At 37.9% G+C, this 17936-nt stretch overlaps 1 protein-coding gene; it reads left to right on the top strand.

Moving 5' to 3' along the window:
* Window positions 1-17936, top strand: part of LOC308616537 (dual specificity protein kinase CLK4) — a 63737-nt gene that overhangs the window by 21229 nt on the left and 24572 nt on the right.

Here is a 17936-nt window from a genome sequence, read left to right as displayed (position 1 = left end):
ATGTCATTTATCATGAAATTATACATGCTATATACTGTGAGCTGTCATCTTTTAAGTATATTAAATGGAAAAATAAGCGATTTTCAAGTTTAAAGCTATTATATTTAATATACATATATATTTAATAACATTCTAAATTCACAGAAGGGGCTGTCAAACGTAGTTTAATGAATCTAGCATATGTGCCAAAATATTGAAAGGTACATCAGTCACTTCATGAAATAAAGAGTATGTTTTTCCTACTTGGTGTTCTCTAGTGTCAAACAATTTTAAGAAAACAAAAGGAGTAATTTATAAGCAACTCAGTAGTTTGGTTGGTTGGTGGTTTGAGTCCCAGCTTTGGGACAGGTACTATACTGCACACTGGGAATTTTAAGAAAAAAGTCACAGGCCTTCAAGAAGCCATGAATGGAGGAAAGGGAATGGAGGACTATCAGATGAGTAAAGCAAATTATTATGTCACTGTATGTAAGTGTGGTTGTTTTAACAGGCAAATAGATAGGTTGTGACAATATGTTGCAGTGCAAGAATGTTGTTGAGATGTGGACATGATGAAGGAGAGATTGAATGTAACCAAGGAAATCTGGTGACATCCGAGAAAGCTTTCCAGAGGCAATGATGCCTGAGCCAGGTTTTGAAAGAATGATAACTCTCCAGAGGATGAGATAGGCATTCCAAATAGGAGAGGTAGAGGTGAGTAATACCATGACACCTTTATGGAAACTCAAGTATAGAACTAATGAGCAGGAGAATGGCAGATGTTAAAGTCTGAGTAGAAGGCAGAGGCCAGATAACAAAGGGCCTATTTGCCATGAAAAGAAGTTTGGATTTTATCCTGAAATTGATGGAGTGAGTTAAAAATGTTAAGCAAGGAACATTGTTCTGGCAACGATGTATAGAGGGTGTATTTAGTATGTATTAAAGCTGTATAGACTGATGCCTAGAAATCTGGGCTATGGTAATTCAAATGATAGGTGAATGAGAGTCCAAACTCAAGCAGGGATAGCATATATGGAGAACAGGAGACAAGATAATGTATTAGAAACAAGACGTGGTGTTCACAAGCAAACAAGGTTGGTGAATGAGAAGGCTAAGCTGACTCGAAGGTAGGGTTGCCAGGTATCCTGTGTATACTGGATATGTCTCACATTGAATGATTTTGAACTGCATCCTGTATTAATTTTGTCAGGTCACCCTTATTGTAATAAGTTGTGCTTTTTCCCAATAATGAAAATCGAGCAGTTGAAGCTGTTTTTCTGCTTCAGTAATTGGCACTTAAATGACTTAGGTGGCAATGCTAGCTGAAAATTGTATCTCTACAAAGACCGAAACAATCCCTTATAGTCTCTCTCATACTTTTGGCTGAGGAAAGACCAAAGTTGGGGGGCAGGGTGGGGGTAGGAAAAGGTAAATAAGAATTGAGAGTCTTCTTTTCCATATTAAAGAAAGGAAAAAACTTCTTTTTGTCAAAGTCTCAAGTTGTAAGCAAGTAATCACCATTAATTAGAGATTACTTTGGATCAGTACACATGCTCTGAAAATCAACAGTGGCCATGCTTCTGACAGTTAGCAAGTTAAAGAGACTTCAGCTTCTGAAAGTCAGCCAATTTGTTGCTATCCCATGCCTGTAGACAAGTCAGTCAGCAGATACCTCACTCTAGTGACCATACTTCTGAAAGTATGCCAGTCAATAACAGCCTTATTTCAGTGATCACACTAACACAATTGAAAGTCTATCAATCCATAAACACTCCTGCTTCTGAAAATCCACCAATCCTTGAACCAGGCTTCCCAAAACCTTGTATGAGATCAGCTATGGCTTTCTTTGGGAAGGTTCTTCCTTGCGAATACAGCTCTCGCAGCCATACATGATGTTCACCTTTTCCACATCACATATCAAAGTTCAATTTATTGTTAGTTTGTTACAACTTCTACAGTTCAACCCCAATTTACTGTTATAACTTTAGCCTCATCAGTGACAAACATAATAATGATGCCATGAGACTATCAAATTCAATATTTTCAATTTCTGTGGTGTTTGCTATCATCTAGTATTTGAATCCCAAATGCAAATGTAAATTCATGATTAATTTTCAGAGCATTGGTTATCTATTAAATGAGGAAAAAATCCTTTTGAAACCTTTTCCACAGCATGAAACTGTTCATTCAATATGAAAAATTGATAGAAAGTCATTTATAAACCAGTATCTATTAACAGCTAAACCTAAGAGATATATGATTATCTCAGTTATAAACAGATAAAATACATTTTCTAATTAAAACAAATTCGGATGAAAATAAAATAATCACAGCAGAAGTTGTAATGACTGTCCACATTGTGTATCATCATTATCAGTCTTTTCAGCACAAATGACTGATCAAACATACCAGGAGTATTTTCTGATACTAAAATTGCAAACAAATTTTAAGTGCCAGGATAAAATGCTGCAACTATAAAAAAAATGTAATGGCTCTGTTTACTATTACAGAGATTATTAAAGATGTAAAATGCCTTGTCTTTTTACAACACAGCCCAAGTTGCAAGTAATCACAATACTGAAAAAAAAATCCCTTTGCTTGTATGTTTTTCTCGTGAAAAAGGCTTGCTTAGAAGGCTGCTGCTCACTTATTGAGTTAACGAGAAGTGTACTGCTTTTCATAGAGATAATACAAATGCAAATTATGGTGGATGTGCAAAAGTGCAAACAATTTATTCAAAGTTGAATCAAAGTGTAATGGATTCTGTGCAGAGTGTTGGCTATCTTGCCCATATTCTGCATTTCTGCATAATTCTGCACAGACAACACCTGATATTCTTTCTGTTGACACTGGAGTACTTATTGTGAAGCTGTTGCATTACTTCAGCATTTAAACATTTGAGCAGTTAAAGAACTTTTGTGATTTTGTTTGCATTTCATAATCTTCAACTTTCTAGCATTCAAAAACTTGTTTGGAATTCCTGTTTCAGCTATGACATGTAAACAGCTTGCAAGTGATCGCTTGTATCCTTACAACAAGAAAAATTGGGACAGGCTGAAAATCAGTGACTTTTCTTTTATCTTCCTGAGAACTGAGGTTGGTGGGCACATTGCAACACTGAAATCTGGAGAGACAGGCATATCCAGAAAGATACAGCCAAGATCTGCTTACCAGGAACAGAAATTACTGAAGCCATAAACTGGTAGAAAGATTTAAATGCTCATTTTGATAAATTGCTGAAGGTTGTGTGGACTGTCTTGAGAGTGAGAAACTCCTGGGGGGCCACAGTCTTAAGAGTCCCCCACATTTCCATTGTCATTAGATCCAGAAACCCATTTGGATTTGCGTGGTGGCGACCTGAGAAATATTCCCTCAGAGCTCTAGTGGAAGAAGAGTAACCATTGTGAAATACACCCAGAGTCTTCTCCACCAAAAATGCCTACTCTCCTGGGGAAAAGAGTTTCTAGAGTCTTATGCTAGCTGAGGTAAGGACATTCCTCCCACTTTAGCCCCCTCTAACCTTCCTGTCTCACTAAGGAGGAGAAAAGAGTCAAAGAGATGGGATTGGGGGGGATTCAAGGAAAAAGATTGGGAATGCTGCAACTAGAGGAGGGAGTATAGGGCAAGGAACTTGGGAAAAAGCTATACCACCCAATAAACATTTGCCCTAGACATAGGCCTACTAAGACTGAGATTTAATTGGAAGATTATAGAATCCTCCTCCCCCATCCCTACTCCCACCCCTACCCCACAGCTTGCCAACATGCCAACAACACTGGATTACAGCAGAAAGAGAGATACAGACTCTCCTTGAGGAGGAGTGTTTAGGGAGTGTTTAGTGTTTTGTCAATAGTGGAGACAAAAACAAGGATACTAGAGGAATTTGAAGTCTCTGGCACCTATGGCTGCCTAACTCCTAGCCAAATTAACATAAATCTAGTGGGATAAAGCACCATGACCATGTGGGCTTTATCCCAGAAATTGAAGATGTGTACAGCATAAGAAAAGCAATCAATATAATACACTGCATTAGTAGAATGAGGGCAAAACACACACACACACACACACACACACACAACCATCTTGATTCAGGAAAAGCATTTCACAAAATGCAAAATCCAGTCATGTAAAATTACTGAACAATTCAGGAATAGAAGGGAATTTCCTTAACATGATAAAGTACAGTAATGAAAAATCCACAGCTAACATCATATTGAATAGTGAAACACTGACAGCTTTCCCCCTAAGATTAGGAGCAAGACAAGGGTGCCTGATTTTGCCACTTCTATTCAACACTGCACTGGAAGTTGTAGTCAGAGCAGTTAGGCAAGGAAAAGAAATAAAAGGCATCCTGATTAGAAAGGAAGAATTTCTCAATTTGCAAATGACATGACTTTATATATAGAAAAGCTGAACAACTACCAAAATTCAATTAGAATTCATAAATGAGTTTAGCAGTGTTTCAGGATATAAGATCAACATGTAAAAATCAGTTTTATTTCTATATGCTAGTAATAGAAAATTTTAAAGGAAATTAAAGCAATTTCATGTATAATAGCATCAAAAATGATAACATACTTAAGGAGAAATTTAACCAAGTAGGTCCAAGACTTGCACACTGAAAACTACAAAGCACTGTTGAAATATATTAAAGAAGACCTAGACCTAGACCTAAATAAATGGAAGGATATTTGATATTCATGGATTTGAAGATATAGTTAAAATGACAATACTACCAAAATGATTTACAAATTCAATGCAAATCACTATCAAAATTCCAATAGCGTTTTTGCAGAAGTGGAAAAGCAGATCCTAAAATTCATATGCAGTTGCAAGGGATCCCACATAGTGGAAATAATTTAGAAGAAGAACACATTTGGAAGAAGAACACTTCCCAGGTTCAAAACTTACTACAAAGCTACAGGAATCAAAACAATGTGGTATTGGCATATAGAAAAACGTATAGCTCAGTGGAATCCAGTTGAGAGCCTACGTATCTATGGTCAATTGATTTTTGACAAGACTAAAAAGACCATTCAATGGGGGAAAATGTAGTCTCTTCAATGACTCGTGCTGAGACTACTGGATATCCACATGCAAAAGAATGAATCTGACCCATACCTCACAACACATACAAAAATTAACTCCAAATGAATCAAAACCTAAATGTAAGTGCTAAAACTATTTTAAAAACTATAAAATTCTTAGAAGGAAACATAGGTGAAACTCTGCATGACCTTGAATAGGGCAACATTTTCCTAGATATGACACAAAACACAAGCAAACAAATTCAATAAATTGAACATCATCAAAACTAAAAATTAAAAATTAAAACTTTTGTATATCAAAAGACACTATCAAGAGAATTAAAAGACAACTCACAGAACGGAAAAAGATATTTGCAAATATTTTCTAAAAGCCTCATGTCTGAAATATTTTTTTTAACTCATAATTTGACACAATCCAAGTAAAAAACACAATCCAATTAAAAAGGGGCAAAGTAATTGAATAGACATTTTCCTAAGGAAGATATACAAATAGGTAATAACCAAATGAAAAGATGTCTGACATCATTAGTCATAATGCAAGAAATGCAAATCAAAACCACAACGAGATATCATATCACACCCATTAAGATGGCTATTTTTTTAATAACAAATGTTGGTAAGGATGTGGAGAAATTGAACCCTTTGGAATTAATAGTGGAAATCTTAAATGGTGCAGCTGCTGTGGGAAACAGTTTGGTGGTGTTAAATACAGAATTACCATAGACCAAGAAATTCAACTCCTAGGTATATACCCAAGAGAATTGAAAACATTTGTTCACACAAAAACCTGTTCACTACTGTTCATAGAAGAACTATTCACAATAGCCAAAAGATGGAAATAACGCAGTATCCATCACTCAATGAAAGGGAATCAGTTCACAGGCAGGAACCTCTTGAGGTTCATTAAAGATGCCCACTGTTTGAACTGTATTAGTACTCCGAGGCAGGGGCTGCTTTATAGTAGTGGGGTTGAGCACCGAGAGGGTGGCTGCAGTGTCAGTTAGGATGAGAAGAGACCCATCCCAAATCTGAAGGAATGTTTCTCCAAGCTGATTAAGAGGGAGGATTGGGAAGAGCCCCTGTAGTTCCTTGGAGCCCCACAACTGGGAATTGGGAGGAAGTTGGAAAGCCTGGTTAGAGGGCTGATGGTGACTGAAGGGCTTGAATCTGTAACAATCTCTTTTCCAGTGCCCTGGCTCTTTGCTCTAATGGCAGAAACTAGAAACGTTTTTGTTTCATTTAGGGAACTTTATTTGCTGAAGTTTACGATTAAGAATTTTGGCAGTTTTCCTTTTAGGTGACTCATCTAGAGTGTGAGAGAGCTGGTTTGTAAGATTAACTAAATCTGGAGTGGACATCATTTCCTATTCCATCCTGTTCTTTTTTACTAGAAAGGAAAGACCCTGGTTCAGACCATTAATAAACAGAGTTAAATCTACCTGGGTGGGATCAACATCTGAAGGAAGACCAGACTTTTCTTTAAAATAATCTGAAGTTGATTGTAATACCTATGAACAGATTCATCAGATTTTTGTATGTAAGCCTGAATTTTATTCCAATCAATAGGCTTTGGAAAAGCCCTAGGAATTGCCCGATGAAGTCACCTAGAAATTGCCTTGGCCTGACCATATAAGTTAGCAGGTTGCTCTCCTGCTTTTAATTCTAGAGACCTTTCAGGGCTTTCCCAGTCAGCGATTTTCATCCAATGCTGGGCCTGGCCTTCACCAACAAGCATATGACCTAGCTGATGTAAGTCAGAGAACAAGACTGCTAAGATTGTTATATTAAATTCCTCAGCAAATCTGTGAGGATCTTTGGTTACTTTGGGACACTCTTTAACTATGGCTCGCAGTTCAGTTTTAGCCCAAGGAATATTTAAAATTAAGAGTTTAACCTCTGGATCCTCAGAAAGCTAAATTCTAAAGGGACAGGTTCTGATAGATTCAGAGGAAAATGGGGTGAGGAGATTTTCAGGGGGAAAGGGAAGTTCAGCGAGGGAGTTAGTGTGGAGGAACTGAGGGTACAGAGGAGGAATAGGCAGTATAAAGGGGAAGGAAAAAGATGGCCCTGAAGGCAGGGCCTGAGCACAAGGTCCCAGAGGAGGGGAACAAGATGGCGCTAAAGGCAGAGCCTGAGACAAAGAGGCTGCAGAAGAAGAACGTGAGGCTTCAGAAGCTATTTTTTCCTTCTTTAATCATTTGTTTGCCTCAATTAATCTTAAAATCTTATTTTGCAGAGAGGCAATTTTAGGCTCCTGATAACATTTGGAAGCCTCAAAATACCAATAAAAATAAGTGTTTTGTTCAGTTTTAGAAGTTTTATAGGTAAGGTTGTTCAGTTGGGTTTTAAGAAAGGTAAGTTTGGGGATTTCAAAGGTTTCCCGTAATTGCCTTTGGTCATTTCACAATATATACTTGTAGCAATCATCACATTGTACAACTTAAACTTACATGATGTTATATGTCAATTATATCTCAATAAAACTGGAAAAACTATATAAGTTACATGTTTAAATGATAATTTGATATATTGGATTAAATAAAAATTTAATATTAATTTTACCTGTTCTTTTTATGTTTTAAATGTAAATATTAGAAAAATTTTAATTATACTCATGAAGAGTTTCCAGAAGAGCAGATAGAAGACCTTGACCAATCCTTTCTCCAAAAGAAGCAACTAAAAAACTGATGAATTACTAGAAAAAAACATTTCAGAACTCTGGAAATTAACTAAAGTTACGCAAGTTGGGAAACATTTATTCAAGAAAAACTACTGAGCCTCGGTAAGCACAATAGGGTCTGTGACATTTTAACTTGGAACTTGTTCCATCCTCACTTTCCCTGACTCAGCAACATGGTATTATAGACCTTGCTGGTGCCAGAAGGGATTGATATGATTTGGAGTTCCAAGGAAAAGCCCCATGTCCACAGCTCTGTTAAAAATAGTGCTTGGGGGCTTCCCTGGTGGCGCAGTGGTTGAGAGTCCGCCTGCCGATGCAGGGGACACGGGTTCGTGCCCCGGTCTGGGAGGATCCCACATGCCGCGGAGCGGCTGGGCCCGTGAGCCATGGCTGCTGAGCCTGCGCATCCGGAGCCTGTGCTCTGCAAGGGGAGAGGCCACAACAGTGAGAGGCCCGCCTACCGCAAAAAAAAAAAAAAAAATAGTGCTTGGTAGCAAACAGTCAAAGGCCAACACGGAAGCTGCCTAAGGCTGTAATAACAATTGGGGCAAGCAAGAGACCAGCCAAAAGTTTAAAATGAAGGGAATAAGACAGTTCAAATAAGGATATGAAATCTCTGACTTTTTCCTGCTGATTTGGAATGCTGTGCACATGGGTAGGGCTACATTCACACACAGGAAACACCAGAGAGGACCCCAGTCTACTGTGCATATCTGACTGACATTTAGACCCTGTGCAAGCAAGAAGTGAAAGCCTAGGCAGACTTGTTAACTCCCTGAATTTTGAATGCATTCCCTAACCCATACATAGATCACCTTTGCACTGAATGGAAGCCTAACCAACTCAAAGTGATAGAGTAGGGTAATTAAATGGTTAATTTGAATATCCCACTTGAGGATTGAAGACAGAGAATTTTAAGGGAGTTTGCAAGACTGTTGTAAGCTAATGACCATGCAAGAAAAGAATGCAGTAACCTAGCAACAATCTACACTACTTGAAGGAAGACCAGACACATTCAAGCACCAGGCACACTCAAGCCACAAGTCCTGATAATTAAAATGCAAGACAATAGATATGGGTTCTGAATCTTGTTACATGAATTCAGGGAGTTAATGGTTCTTGAAGAGTAGCATTTCTGCATGTGGCCAAGGCAGGAATATAGGTGCAAGTGGAAAAAAACTAGGTGAAAGGGGACATTATATGGAAACCTGATATGAAGTACCATATTTTAGTATATGTTACCACCCCTCTGCTAATATACATATGTTTAAATAGTACCATGACAGTCCCATTTAGACCATATAGGGCCAAAGGAGGAACTAATGATGTAAGCCTTGATGTCTACCAAAAAATGAGGAAGAAGGTGGTCTTCTCCCCTCCCCACTTTTTCTTTGATTATAAAAACATAGCCTGCTTTGTTCTTGGGGCTGCTGTGCTCCCTTGCCTGCCCATTTGTATCTCTCACAAGCATCCTAAGCTAATAAGCTCACTCTGCCTATCACTTTGCCTCACACTGAATTCTTTCTGCATTGAGAAAAAAGAACCTGAGCTTCAATAAGTCCTGACACCAGGTGAGTAGTTTCAATTAAAAGACAGTGGGTTTGAGTCCTCTCCTAAGTCAGGGATCATGGGTTCAAGTCCCAATCTGAGTTTTGGCTGAGTTCGAGTCACATTCAAGAAGGAGTGTGGTTTCAGCAGCATTCAATCTGACTGATTACTAAGCTATGCTGACCCAAGGTAATCCCTAGGAAGCCAGAAATGACAACAACCCCAGGAGGTGGTATCAGAACAATATATTATCTAAATTGTCCAGTTTTGAACAACAACAAAAATAAGACGTGCAGATAAACTGGAAAGTGTGGCTATACACAGGATAAAAAGGCAGTCAATAGAAACTGTCCCTAAGGAAGCCCAGATATTGGGTGCAATTCATAGAGACATCAAATAGGTATTAGAAATATGTTTAAAGAACTAAGTGAAACCATATTTAAAGAGTTAAATGAAAGCTTGACAAAAATTCACACACACACCCACACAACCAAATAGAAATTCTGGAGTTGAGAAGTAAAATAACTGAAATGAAAATTTTACTAGAGGGGCTCAACAGCACAATTGAGGCTGCAGAAGAAAGGATCAGCTGAATTTGGTGTAGATCAATGTAGATTATTCAGTCTAAAGAACAGAAAGTTAAGGGATGAAAAAAAAATAATGAATGGAGTCTCACAGACTTGTAGGATACCATTCAGCACATCAACCAACATGTAATGAAAGTCCCAGAGGAGAAGCAAGAGAAAAAAGGGCAGAAAAAATATTTGAAGAAATAATGGTTGAAATTTCTCAATCTGATGAAAAACATTAATCTACACACCCAAGAAGTCAATGAAATTCAAATAGGATATAATCAATGTTACAACACTTTGACACATCACAGTCAGACTGCCAAAGGACAAAGAGAGAATCTTGAAAGTATGTGGAGTATCTTTTGATGTGCTTCTCAGTCATTTGCGTATCTTCCTTGGAATAGGTGTCTATTCAGATCCTTCACCCATTTTTAAATTGGGTTCTCTGTCTTTTTATTATTGAGTTGTAAGAGTTCTTTACATATTCTATATACAATCCCCTTATCAGATATATGATCTACCCATATTTTCTTCCATTCTGAGATTGCCTTTTCACTTTCTTGATAGTGTCCTTTGAAGCACAAATGCTTTTAGTTTTGATGAAGCCCAATTTATTATCTTTTATTGCTTATTCTTTTGATGTCATGTCTAAGGATATATTGCCAAATCTGAGATCATGAAGATATACCCCCATGTTTTCTTTTAAGAGTGTTATAGATTTAGCTCTTAGCGTTTAGGTCTTTGATACATTTTGTGTTAATTTTTGTATAAGTTATGAGGTAAAGGTCCAATTTTATTCTTTTACATGTGGTAATCTAGTTGTTCCAACATCACTTATTGAAAAAATTACTCTTTCTCTATTGAATGGCCTTGATGCCCTTGTCAAAAATCAGTTGAGTATGGACCTATGAGTTTCTGAATGCTCAGTTCTATTCTACTGTTTTAGATATCTACCTGTATGCCTTTACCCTTCCCCCATCTTCATTACCATTGCTTTGTAGTAAGTTTTTATATGGAGAAATATGGATCCTCCAACTTTTTTTTCAGGCTTGTTTTGGCTATTCAAGGTCCCTTGCAATGCTACATGAATTATAGGATCAGCCTGTCAGTTTCTACAAAGAAGCCAGCTGGGATTTTGATGCGGATTCCATTGCATCATTAGATTAATTTGGAGAGTACTGTCATCTTAACAATACTGTTCATCTTCTGATGAACATGGGATATTTTTCCATTTATTTAGACCCTCTAATTTCTTTCAATGATATTTTGTTATTTTCAGTATACAAGTCTTCCACTGTTTTTGTGAAATTTGCACCTAAGAATTTGATTCCTTTCAATGTTATCATAAATTGAATTGTTTTCTTATTTTCATTGTTAGATTATTCATTTAAAGTGCATAGAAATACAATTGATTTTTATTTATTGATCTTGTATCCTATGACCTTGCTGGACTCATTTATTAGTTTTAATAATGCTTTATTGGATTCCTTGAGATTTTCTGTACATAATTTCATGTCATCTGTGAATGGATATAGTTCTACTTCTTCTTATTCAATACAGATGCCTTTTATAACTTTTCCCTGTCTAAATTGCCCTGACTAGAACATTCAGTACAATGTTGAAGGAAAATGATGTGCACAGACATCCTTGTCTTGTTCCTGACATTAGGTAGAAATCATCCAGTCATTTACCATTCAGGATCATGTTAACCATGAATTTTCATAGGTGCTCTTTATCAGGCTGAGGATGCTTCCCTGTATTCGTAGTTTCCTTCTATTTATTTATTTATTTATTTATTTATGGCTGCATTTGTTCTTCATTGCTGCTCGCGGGCTTTCTCCAGTTGTGGCGAGTGGGGGCTACTCTTCGTTGTGGTGTGCAGGCTTCTCATTGCGGTGGCTTCTCTTGTTTTGGAGCATGGGCTCTAGGCACATGACCTTCAGTAGTTGTGGCTCACGGGCTCTAGAGCGCAAGCTCAATAGTTACGGTGCATGGGCTTAGTTGCTCCACAGCATGTGGGATCTTCCCGGACCAGGACTGGAACCCATGTCTCCTGCATTGGCAGGCAGATGTTTAACCACTGCACCACAATGGAAGCTGTATTCATAGTTTCTTGAGTGCTTTTATCACATTGAATTTTGTCAAATGCCTGTGTCTACTGAAATGATTAAGTGGTTTCTATCCTTCATTCTATTGATATGATGCATACCCTTTTCTCCTCAAATAATTTTAAAAACAACTGCATAAAACAATAATTATAGTGCTCCCTTCAGCAGCACGTATCCTGAAACAATTATAAAACATTGTTTGGCTCATAATGTTAAAGATATACTTTACATGAAAATAGCACAAAGGGGGGGGGGTAGGAAGAGAAACATATTTGAACAGTTTCTGTGTAATATTGGAATTAAGTTAACATTAATCTTAAATTGTTTTTTAACTTAAAATGCATATTTTATTCCTCACTTGAAAATATCTGTTTAACACAAAAGAAGAAAGTAAAAGAGGACAGAGGCACAAAAAAAGATATGAGATATATCCAAAACAAATACCAGGAACACCCCACCCCCACCCCAGTCAAAGCCTCCGCCAGGCAGCACAGGTCCTGGTGGCCTGCGTGCTGCCCCCGACAAAGCCTCCTTTGGCCATGCAGGCCCCCGTGGGCTGTGAGCCATCCCCCTCCAAAGCCTCCTTTGGCCATGCAGGTCCCAGTGGGTTGTGCCGTCCCCTGTGGCCATGCCCATGGAAGCCTGCGCCCCAGATGGCTTACACTAGCACACATGCTCCAGGCCAGCTTCAGGAGCAGAAGATGGTGAGAGGAACACAAGCAGAGGTGGGGCCGACAAAGCAGGTCCAGAGACCTACCTAGAGGTCTTGGAGGGCCTCCTGGGGAGTCAGGGGTTGACTGTAGCTCTCTGTGGGGTCAAGGACAATAATAGCGGAGGCACCAGGGAAATTTTTACTTTTTAAATTTTTTTATCTTTTAATTTTATTTTTTACTTTTATTTTTTAAATATATTTATTTCTAATTTTTTGAGCATAATCATATAATGCTTTTAATAAAGGCAAATAATATAAGGCAACAGGAGAAAGGTAATTCAAAGAAACATCCAGGAACAAGCTTCCCAATGTTCTTATTTGCCTGAAGACATGATTCATCATCTCTGAATGAAACTGCTGTTATTTGTGCTGATGTACGTGTGTTGAAACTTGGTTTCAGAAGAGCTCAGGCAGAAGTTTCCTGCAGAGTCTAGTCACATAGTGAAGATAGGATATCTAACTGATTATCTCAAGTGAAAGTTATCAATAAACAAATTAGTCATACGTTAGACTCAGGAATTCTTTTTTTTTTAACAACTTTATTGGAGTATAATTGCTTCACAATGGTGTATTAGTTTCTGCTTTATAACAAAGTGAATCAGTTATACATATACATATGTTCCCATATCCCTTCCCTCTTGCGTCTCCCTCCCTCCCACCCTCCCTATCCCACCCCTCCAGGCGGTCACAAAGCACGGAGCTGATCTCCCTGTGCTATGCGGCTGCTACCCACTAGCTATCGACCTTATGTTTGGTAGTGTATATATGTCCATGCCACTCTCTCGCTTTGTCCCAGCTTACCCTCCACCCTCCCCATATCCTCAAGTCAATTCTCAAGTAGGTCTGTGTCTTTATTCCTGTCTTACCCCTAGGTTCTTCATGACATTTTTTTTCTTAAATTCCATATATATGTGTTAGCATACGGTATTTGTCTTTCTCTTTCTGACTTACTTCACTCTGTATGACAGACTCTAGGTCTATCCACCTCATTACGAATAGCTCAATTTTGTTTCTTTTTATGGCTGAGTAATATTCCATTGTATATATGTGCCACATCTTCTTTATCCATTCATCGGATGATGGACACTTAGGTTGTTTCCATCTCTGGGCTATTGTAAATAGAGCTGCAATGAACATTTTGGTACATGACTCCTTTTGAATTATGGTTTTCTCAGGGTATATGCTCAGTAGTGGGATTGCTCGGTCATATGGTAGTTCTATTTGTAGTTTTTTAAGGAACCTCCATACTGTTCTCCATAGTGGCTGTATCAATTCACATTCCCACCAGCAGTGCAAGAGTGTTCCCTTTTCTCCACACCCTCTCCAGCATTTATTGTTTCTAGATGTTTTGATGATGGCCATTCTGACCGGTGTGAAGTGATACCTCATTGTAGTTTTGATTTGCCTTTCTCTAATGATTAATGATGTTGAGCATTCTTTCACGTGTTTGTTGGCAGTCTGTATATCTTCTTTGGAGAAATGTCTATTTAGGTCTTCTGCCCATTTTTGGATTGGGTTGTTTGCTTTTTTGTTATTGAGCTGCATGAGCTGCTTATAAATTTTGGAGATTAATCCTTTGACAGTTGCTTCATTTTCAAATATTTTCTCCCATTCTGAGGGTTGTCTTTTGGTCTTGTTTATGGTTTTCTTTGCTGTGCAAAAGCTTTGAAGTTTCATTAGGTCCCATTTGTTTATTTTTGTTTTTATTTCCATTTCTCTAGGAGGTGGGTCAAAAAGGATCTTGCTCTGATTTATGTCTTAGAGTGTTCTGCCTATGTTTTCCTCTAAGAGTTTGATAGTTTCTGGCCTTACATTTAGATCTTTAATCCATTTTGAGCTTATTTTTGTGTATGGTGTTAGAGAGTTAAGTGTCAAGACACTTTTTAAGAGGGACCTCATAAAAATGGAAAAGAATTTCTCATTTGACGTAGATAATTTTTATGAAACTTGCCATGACTATCTTTTGAAATGGATTTTATTACTTGAAAAACTTTATTTTTTTACCTAGAGTTTGATGAAGAGATGCTAAGTAATACTGAAGAATGGAAAGATAGTATTATGCACTTCAACAAATCAAATTGGAAGGTCAATTCTCAGTTATCAATTTTATGCCAACACATGTTCAGTATAGCGGGTCATAATGCTGATTATGAGAGTCTTTTTTCACTAAAGAATATTAGTGGACAAAAGAATGAAATAAGGGACTTCCCTGGCTGTCCAGTGGTTAAGACTTCCCCTTGCAATTCAGGGGATGCAGTTTCAATCCTTGGTGGGGGAGCTATGATCCCATATGCCTTGCAGCCAAAAAAAAACAAAAACAGAGGCAGTATTGTAACAAATTCAATAAAGACTTTAAAAATGGTCCACATTAAAAAAACTTTAAAAAAATGAAAGTTTATGTACAATTTAAATAGAACACAGATTATAACTGCATTAAATGTCTAAGCAAATTCTACACAACAAGGAACTGTTGAGATCCAAACCATCAGGGAAACATAATTAAAGAGATGTAATTTAGATATGTAGAGTTTGTTTCAGATAAACAATAAATTATTTTGTAGTAGAAGTATGTCCCATGTAATGTTTCTTTTATTTTAATATATATAGTTGATTCTCGTTATTTGCAGGAATTAGGTTTTATAACGTTGCTGAAAACACTGAATTGGTGACTAGTTACTCATCACTCCTAGGAGAAATAAGGTTGGGTTTCTGTGAGCATCTGGTTCACAATACTTTCATCAGCCAATCAGCCCATAATTTTTGAAATGTGGTTTTCTGTTTACCAATACTTCATCTAGGGCTTCCCTGGTGGCGCAGTGGTTGAGAGTCCGCCTGCCGATGCAGGGGACACGGGTTCGTGCCCCAGACCGGGAGGATCCCACATGCTGCGGAGAGGCTGGGCCCGTGAGCCGTGGCCGTTGGGCCTGTGCGTCCGGAGCCTGTGCTCCACAACGGGAGAGGCCACAACAGTGAGAGGCCCGCGTACCGCAAAAACAAACAAAAAACAAACAAAAAAAACCTTATCTAATAAACCTTGTTGATTCATTAACATTCACCTCATGACCAAAAGCACTATTACTCATGTCTGAATGAAGCTTATCTAACATTCATATTTTCTCCATAAGGTGCATGATAACTTTCTTGCTTTTAGAAACACTACATAGCACTTCAGCACTGCACTTAGGGGCCATTTTAAACAGTGAAGTCACCAAGAAAAAGCACAAAAATGTACTATTAAATAGACTGCGAAAAAGGCACTTCTTTTCAGTATGAGAACTGGAAAAGAAGGCAGAGCATTGCCTTGCTTGACTTCAGCTGGGAATGTACACATTGAGAAATGTTTTGCTGCTCTGCTCATGCCCATGAATAAGCATGAAGGCACTATGAGTATTGATTTGGGGGGTTACAAATAAATTTTAATGAGTAGCTGAATCCACCAATAATGAGGATTGGTTATATATAAGTATTAATTGGTATGGACCTATTTCCACAATACATTGAGAAGAAAAGTTACAACATGAAACCTAACTAAAACTTTGGAAGCATTCTCTTTACAAAGAGGGATAAGGCAAGGATGTCCCTTATTGTTGCTTCTAAGAGAGAGAAGGTGGTGAAACAGAATAAAGAACATAGCCCTTTGGGTCCAGGAAAAAACTCTCACTGGTGGTGAACTGGGATGAGGTTCAGATGGAGGTGAAACATCGGCTTATACAATAGCTGGAGGCACTTGAATAGTATGGGGACAATTGCAGTTGTAAGAGTTATTGAGTTGTTTGCCTTTGGTCAGTTGTTTTAAAAGCTCTGAAAAAGGAAACTGAGAAGATCAGGTCAGCCAGCTGTCAACTTAAGGCACACTATTGAGTCAGCTGTCTCCTGTAGCCACAGGGAAGACTGTGTTGAAAATTAGACCCAGGGCAACAGAGCTACAAAGTAAACTGAGTGCATAGCCTAAATGGTCTCCTAGGCTAAAGTTCAGAACTCTGAGAAGCACATCTCTAGTGTATTTAATATATTGTCCTTCCAGTCTACTCTCAAACCTTTATTTAAATATATACGTATCCTTGAAAACATGTGGTGTAGTTGCAGTTTTTAAATATCTGCCTAAATGATATTGTTTTATAAATCACATTTTCTTCTTCATTCAGCATTAACTTTTTAGGTCTATTTATATTGCTATATGTCAATTTAGCATAAATTTAGCAAAATTGTTCATTGCTTTTAACTAATGTGTAGTATATATCCATTTTACTTATATCCATTCCCCTAGTTGAGTCCTAAGGAGATGAAAGCCAGTAAGAAATTATCTGTGATAAGAAATGATTGGGACCTTCAGAATTGTGAATTCTGATACAAAATTTCAGTTCTTTTTGTTTCTGTGCTGTACCCACCCTCTGGTATTCTCAAAATTTTAAGCCTATTCCTCATAAAAGCTACCTAGTCTTTGGAGAATCAAGGAGAAGTCTGTGTCAATACTTGGTACAAAATGTTATGAAGCAAGGACAGCAACTGCAGATGAGATGGTATAAGGGAACTGAGGGATAGAGCCAGGAATGGGAATTTAGAGTGAGAGGTGACAGGAAGCCACCAGAGAAGTTAACACCTCTATAGAAATCATCAGAATACTCTGAAGGATACTGTACTTCCTACAATTACATGAAATAGGAACTTGATATTTATACATTAAAATAAAAGGTAACCCCAGAAGATTTGGAGGCAAATATATATTACATGTTTTCATATGCTTATGTAGGATTCTACAATATTCATAGGAAATTTAGAACTTAGGTATTTACTTAGGCAAATATATTTTCCCTTCAGTGGTTTCACTGGATGGTTGATAGTTGAGACTATTGGTAGCAGGTGTTGAGAAACTAATTTATTAACCTAGTTCCAAAGCCCTTTCATTAGAGGTAGTGAAAATTGACAAGGAAATTGGAAAGATCAGCTTATCCTATTCCCAAAAGAACCTCTGAATTAAATCACTCCTGGCACCCCTCCACTCCCCACCTTTGATACACTGCAAAGTGCACTGTGTATCAGGGAATGTTTCTGGCACTGTTTGATGATTGGATCCTGCTTCATGGTGTGCTGTGTGACTCTCCTCACAACCAGTCTCAGGAAATATTGGAGAAACCTGGGATGTTATCCATCTTAGGCAGCATGGGATGCATGGGAGACCCTTTGTGACTTGCTGTTGAACAGTGAATAAGGCACCCTGGGACCTTTGATGACCTTGATGTGCTGGAGATAAACTGAGTCATTGTTTCATCATGAGGAGCCCTTGATGAT

This window comes from Mesoplodon bidens, assembly GCF_964165515.1.
Source record: "Mesoplodon bidens genome assembly, chromosome: 4".
Taxonomy (NCBI): domain Eukaryota; kingdom Metazoa; phylum Chordata; class Mammalia; order Artiodactyla; family Ziphiidae; genus Mesoplodon; species Mesoplodon bidens.
Note: the sequence above shows the minus strand (reverse complement) of the source record. Positions and strands in the feature narration are given on the sequence as shown.